Here is an 8,089-nt window from a genome sequence, read left to right on the forward strand (position 1 = left end):
AGTACGTTTTGTGATGTATGTGTGTACAGCCATGCGAAAATGGCTCGTAAAAGTGGAGTATGGCATTAGACCATTTGTGTTTATGTATATATGTATGGTTTCATGATGTGACTATAGACTTAATGGAAGTGTTGGGCAAATGATCAGCCATTGGAATGGCTAAATATGATTATATGTGGACCTATGTATGACAAAACTCTAGTTGGTCCATGGAAACCACGAAATAGGTAAAGTTTACCTTGAAAACAGATGCTGACAGCAGCAGTGGTGTGGATTTGAAAAATCACTAAAATTTGTAGGAATGGAATTAAATAGTGAATAAATTATGTAAATGAACCTTGTTGAATCTACTTTCATATGGAAGAAACGAAATGGTCATATGAGTTATATGTTAAGAGATATTAAAGTTCTCGTGAAACAGGGCCAGAAAGGTTTCTGGATCCCCTGTTCCGACTTTGGAAATTCATTATAAATTAACCAGAGATAATTAGGAGTCATGCCATATATTATAGATTCCTCTTTGAGTCTAGTTTCTATAGAAACAAACGGCATCAGTATTGAAGCCCTGTACAGGAGATATCCAAGTCGTAATGCGAAGGTCAGTGTAGTCGATCCCTGTAACAGGAGACTTTAACTAATAAACTGTACTAATTGGCCCGACCAAAAATTCTAGAAAAAAATATGTAGATGGACATATGAGTCTAATTTCAGGGAAAAATTACAAAACTGATTTTCGAACTTTGAAACTCAAGATATGATTTTTAAGACGACAGTGATGCAGTAACCAGCTTGTCTGGAAAATTTTAAATGGACTGCGAAAATAATTAAGTTAAGTCTGTGTGCACCTTGTGTTCGACTCCGGTAACGGACTCGGTACGGGGTGTTACATTCATCGTGGTTGAGATGAAACTGTTTGTAATATCATGTTGTAGTGTAATTATTCATGTTATAAACTTGATATTGGTTGGTCTTGAGTACCTATTTGTGCCATGTTTGTATGCCAAATGATATGTATAGATTGGTACCAAGGTGGGTGAGGAATATGACTTTGAAAATAACCTATTTTTGTCCACACGGACAGAGACATGGGCCTCTGTCTCGACTGTGTGTGACACACGGCTAGGTGATACGGCCATGTGTTGTAACACCCCGTACCCGAGACCATTGCCGGAGTCGAACACGAGGTGCTAACGGACTTAATTCCTTACTTAAACAGCTCATACAATTCATTTTTAAAATTTCTAGACGAGCTGGCTAACTGCATCACAGTCACTCTAAAAATCATATCTCGAGTTCCAAAACTCAAAATCAAATTCTGTAAATTTTTCCTGAAACTAGACTCATACATATATTTACTAATTTTTTTCTAGAATTTTTGGTCGGGCCAATTAGTACAGTTTATTAGTTAAAGGCTTCCCTGTTTCAGGGTTCGACTACTCTGACCTTCATGCATTACGACTTAGATATCTCCCTGTACAGGGATTCAATACTTATTCCATTTCTTTCTAATGAAACTAGACTCAAAAAGGAATCTGTACATATAAAGCATGACTTCTAATTATCTCTGATTAATTTATGGTGAATTTCCAAAGTCAGAACAGGGGATCCAGAAATCGCTCTGGCCCTGTTTCACGAAAACTTAAACATCTCATAAAATACAGCTCATATGTTCATTTCGTTTCTTTTATATGAAAATAGACTCATCAATATTCGATTACATAATTTATTCATTATTTAATTCCATTTATACTATTTTTAGTGATTTTTCAAATTCACATCACTGCTGCTGTCAGCATCTATTTTAAGGTAAATTTTACCTATTTCATAGTTTTCCATGAATCAACTAGTAATTTGACATACATTATTTCCAAGTATAATCACGATTAGCCATGACATACGTAGCACCAATTGGACCATGATTGGCCATTCCAATGGCTAATCATTACCAAACATTTCCACACCACTTAATAACCATATCATAAGACCATATATACAAAATGATCATAATGTTATACTCAAAATATACAAGCCATTTTCGCATGGCTATACGAATATACATTACCAAAAGATACTTAATTAACAACAAGGGCCAGCCCTATACATGCCATTATCAAGTTCAACTGAAGAGTACCAAAAAGTGGCTTAGATAGTGTGGATAACTTCGACTTTGACACCTCCGAGTCCGATAGCTGACGAACAAAATCTATAATACAGAGAATTTAAGCAACAGAGTAAGCGTTTCGTTGCTTAGTAAGTTTATAAGTAAGGAACTCATTTGAAACAAAACACAAAAGAAATAGCATTCATAAGGATAAATAATGCCTATGCACAAGATCACGTTTTCGTTTTAATTTACACTTTTATCAATAGGTTTATACATTCGAAGTCAAACTTAACTAAATTTCATTTGATTCAATTTCATGTAGCTCGAGTGAGCTATAGACTTCATACAATCCTAAGAAATGGCTGGAAGAGCATTATTCGATTATGTAATCACAACTGACACTGTACCAAATTTTTCCAATGTAGATACGATCCATACATGGTCATATTAGGGATTACGAGCACATTAATCGGAATTATTACAACAGAGTCGCACCTTTCCAAACATAAATGCCTTCAGAATTTGGCTCGGATGTAACAACCAGCACAAATGCCTTCGGGACTTAACCCGGTTATAATAACCCGCACGAATGCCTTCGGGACTTAACCCGGTTATAATAACCCACACAAATGCCTTCGGGACTTAACCCGGTTATATATTTTTTTTCCAGCTCATAGCCTGCGGACCTTTAGTCCGGATAGATTCTATCAATATATATATCATCATTCACATTTCAACTCCAAAGTTATACTCAAATTCACATGTTCATAACACCATTACAGCTTAACTCCAAATGATCCTCACTATGAATCGCATACCCACATTAATTAATGAACAATTTTATTCAAGTGCCAACCAAAAATTTCGATTCATTTATCATATTCTTATAGGCATCTTTAATTATGTATACTAGAAGAGCCTACTTAAAAACTTACCTCGGTATATTGAAACGGTTGTGGATTGATTACTCTATTGCTTTCTCCTTTCCCCGATCTAACTTTGATCCCCCTTGCTCTTGAGCTTAATGAATACAAGTAGAAGTATTCAATATTTTTACCAATAATGTTTACTTGTTAGTCACATTCGGCAATCACATATCAAACTCATTTTACTCATGTGGCGATTATACTTGGTCATACATACACATAATAAAAATAAATTCCAAAATTTTCACATCATTTATGTACTAAGCGAATTCACTTGCCAAGTTCATATACATTCTTCAATAATTCCTTCTTTGAACAAACACATATTCGCTAAAACAATGAAAATTTTAGCGACTTTTAATTTAACAACTAATCAATTATAACACCTCTAAGCATTCTTTTCATTTTACCAACTCTAACCACATGCATTACTCAAGCATAACATTTTCATATTCGCAATAGTATCAAACTTAGTAGCCGATTCTTCCCACTTTGTATCTATGCACATATTTGATCATTAGTTTAGTTCAAACACCCATACACCAAGATTCATCCAATTTAACATGAAACAAAAACCTAAATCCTCAATAGCTACTATGGCGAAAGTTCTAGTCTTCCCAAAATCAAAATTCCTAACATGGGTTACCTAAAGAACTTGGTAACTAGTTCAATTTTATCTAAAATTTCAAGAATAAACATGAATTTCATACCTTAATGAAGACTTGAAATGGCCGAATGGCTCCTTTCCTCCCAACTCCCTTCACTTTCGGCCTTTTGGAATGAACAAGGTGAACACTTTGTTGTTTTCACCCACTTTCTATATTTTCTTTTCATTAATTCATGATATTATGCCATTTAGCTAATTAAAGTTAATAGAAAATTCATATTTTATTATATAATTTGTAGCATGGCCGGCCACTACCTATAGTTTGGCTAATTTGACATGCAAGTACAAGCACTTTCCAACATATATTAATAGGCCACTTTAGCATTTGCCTAGCACATTTCTAAATTTTCTCATACAAGTCCTATTTAATAAATTTCACATACTATATACAAAATTTAAGCATGAATTTTTCACACATGCATATTCATATATAATAAGCATCAAATATGACTGTTAATTATTTTTATGACTTGGTTTCGTGGTCCCGAAACCACTTTCCGACTAGGGTCAATTTAGGGCTGTCACATGTGTCCCCTAATACTATTTAGAAATTAAGTCACAAACTCCACACGGTCTAACACACAAGTGTGTGGCTTGGTCGTGTGGTACAAGTTAGTATACCCTCCAGTTTTCACACGGCCCAACACACGGCCTGGCACACGGGCATGTGAGGTCATTTTGAAGGGTACATGGCCTGGTACACGGGCGTGTGGTCTGGCCGTGTGACCCAAGTTAGAGACTTACAGGGGGTCAGACACGGTGTGAAGCACAGGCATGTCCTATAGTCACACGAGTGTGTCCTATAGTCACACGGATGTGTCCCCTATCCACACAGGCATGTGACCTCTGCACCTTGAAAAATTTTCCATGTTTTCCTAAAAAATTCCTTGAGTGCTCGGTTTAGTCTCGAACCATTTTTAATGGCTATTTAGGGCCTCGAGGGCTCGTATTAGGGACTATATGAATGAATTAGAATGATTTTTTATTTGAATGAGAATTGCATGAGAACTGTTTGAATGATTGAGTTACAAGTCTGGTAATACTCCATAACCTTATTTCGGTGTCGGATACGGGTAAGAGGTGTTACACATATTCTTATCAGCGCGTTGGTGGAAAGATTGTGACCCTAGATACATACATTTCATCTTCCATATGGTGAGTGTACAATCACACTTGAGGACATAACTTTACAACTCGATTTACTAGTGGATAAGCCAGTTGTTACAATGTCAGCAGTCGTTCTCGATAAAAAAGAACTTTGCGAGGCATTTTTGTGGAAGGTGCCGAACAAGTTTTAAGGTGGCCGGATGAATATTAAGTGGTTGGAAGATAATTTCAAAGAACTTCCTTTGAATGAGACCGATGTCATCAAATAACAATATGCCCAAGCATTTATCCTGAGGTTAATCAAGGGCATTCTGATGCTTGATAAATCTCAAAATTTGGTACACATAAGGTGGCTACTACACTTAGCTGACTTCAAAGAATGCAGACGACCGAGTTGGGGATCAGTCATATCGGCCACGTTGTATTGAAAGTTGTTTCGGGCGACGAAACTGAATAAGATGTTAATCAGTGGTTGTTTACTCTTACTGTAGTCATGGGCGTGGTGGCGACTACCATTTCTACATCCCCGAGTATATGATCCTCAGACATTTTCATTGGTGACAAGGTAAAATTCATTTGATAACAATATGTAGTTAATATAGTGAGCATTATTTATTTATTATATGTTCGAATTAACATATTGCTTTAATAGGTGGAACCATGGGCCGTAGTTATGTAGGACTACCGAAGCAGCTCAAAGATATTCGGCCGCTGTTAGATCAACACTCGGAAGTTGATGTTATTAATTTTTTTTCAAACCTATAATAATTACGCAATGATTTGAAATTTAAAATTCTGTACATAAGAAAATTTATAATTGTGCACTATAGTTTGAATGGATGCCATATGCTTATCCAGATATCATAGAAAGTGTCCCGCACAAATTTTTGGCCATTTGGAGTATATAGGATGTAAAAGTGCCATTGATTGTTTAAGCGACAAGGGAGATGCATAAATCAAATTGAGTGAAACAACAATTTAGGTAGAGGCAAAAAATTCCACCACCATTGCGAGACATGGAAGCATTGCATAAGCTTGATTTGTAAGGGAAGTCTAACAAAAATTGGCGTGATAATATAAGGAGTACATCAACATTTGGGATCGTAAGATGGAATTCTTACCCATTTGCGAACCCTTTTTCTCATCGAACACGGTGACCTGTTTGGAGTACATGCCTTGGTTTGGGCACGACACTACACTATACACCACCATAGCACCCTACATCTACACCTCTTGCAGGTACGTATTTTGAGGCATCTCTATCCCTAGCTGTAACAGCCTAATTTTCAGTGGTATCGGGAATAGAGATTTGAGATCACCAAATCCGACGGGTGAGTTAAAAATTTAATAAATTAATACCTATGAGTCAAATGGGAATATAAAAGCATTTTTGAATTAGTGAATTTGGTGATTTAAAAGAATTAATTAGGTAAAGAATTAATTAGGTAAATTGGGTCGAGAATGAGGTATCGAGACCTCGAATTCATAAATCGAGCGATAAATATTTTTAGAAATATTTATGGAGTGTTGGTGAGGTAGTATTAAAATTTAATTAGAAAATTTTGACGTTTGGGTGGTTAATTAAATAAAAAGGACTAAATTGAAAAGGGTGTAAAAGTTGCTAGAAGGATTAAATAGCTCAATTGTCAAATGAGGAATGACCTAAAGTGAAAATAGTCCTAAAGGAGATATTTTGGGCGGCAATAGCTGAGAAAAATCAGGAAATGGATGAAATAAGGGAAAAATTGGAAAATTGTCAAAATTGGCTAAATAAAAATGGGACTAAATTGGAATATCTAGAATTCGCTTCATTTCTCTTCATTTTCATCAGCTGAAAAACAGCCATGGAGGAGGGTTCAAGCTGGTTTTCATACTCTAGCTTCATGTAAGTTTAATTCTTGCTTTCTCCTTGAAATTTTTATGTTTTTGTGACTTTTACAACTAGGTCCACTTGTTGAATTCATTAGTTTTTGATTCTATGAAAGAAATTGAAAGTTGATATGAATATGTGATGGAAGTATATGATGATTTGGCATGGAATTAGAGCTTTAAATTATTTATATGCTGATTTTATTGAAAGAATTGAATAGAAAGTGAATGTTTGGGACCTAATTGTAAAAGAGTTTGAAGTTAGAGTTTCATATGGAAATTCTGAATTTCCATAGTTATGAAATAACTCATAATGTCTAGAAAAAGTGTTAATTGAAAAAATTATCTTAATTTAAGGGTTAATTGAGCAAGGACTGAATTGTATGAATTGTGAAATTTGGGGCAAAATGGAAATTAACATTTTGCACTAAAACTGTTTTAGACAGCAGCAGTAGTCTAACTTTGCAAAATCACTAAAAATTATAGAAATCGAATTAGAGGATGAATAAAATATGAAATTAAAGCTTATTGAGTCTAGTTTCTTATAAAAGAAATTATGTAAGCAATGGAATTGTAAATCATGAGATACAATAACTTTTGTGAGATAAGGTCAAAATGATTTTGAGTTCCCCTGTTCTGACTTTGGAAAATCATAAAAAATTGGATAAAAATAATTAGGGGCTTAAATTTATATTTTTAGAATCCTTAATGAGTCTATTTTCAAGATAAACAAATGAGGACATCATTAGAATCCTGTACAAGAAGATAATTAATTTTTAGTGAAGAAGAGTCAGAACTGTCAGACAGCAGAATAGGAGAGACTTTAATGAATAAACTGTATTAATTGGCCCAACAAAAAATTATGAAATTTTTATGGTAAGAAGGTATATGAGTCTAGTTTCAGGTAAAATTATATAATATTAATTTGGAGTTCTTTAGCTCAAGATAAAAATAATTTAGTGACTATGACACAGATGGACAGCTTAAATATTCACATAAGTAGATAGTGAAAATTATGGATAATGTTACCTACAAGTGTGTTGTTTATACTAAGGATGTGGAATGGAGAGGAGGAGGAGGAAAAATATGTATGAATATTCAGCTAGCATGGCTAATTTGTATGTTTTGGCTCAAGGACTAAATTGAATAAAAGTAAAACTTTATGGGTAATTTTGTAAAATGTCAAAATGACTAAATTGAAGGGAATGAATTGTTTTATTATCTAAATTAATAAATTGAATGAAATTATCAATTTAAGGTTGGGTGAAGTTTGGGAATATGGTAAATTACCAATATGCCCCTAAATCTTGGTATTTCTGCAATTTAGTTAGGTAGGTTCGTATATCCTACATGAGCATGTAAATATGAAAATTTAAGTATTGTATCATATTTTATATGATATTTTGAATTGAATAT

This window comes from Gossypium arboreum, chromosome 5, assembly GCF_025698485.1.
Source record: "Gossypium arboreum isolate Shixiya-1 chromosome 5, ASM2569848v2, whole genome shotgun sequence".
Lineage (NCBI taxonomy): Eukaryota > Viridiplantae > Streptophyta > Magnoliopsida > Malvales > Malvaceae > Gossypium > Gossypium arboreum.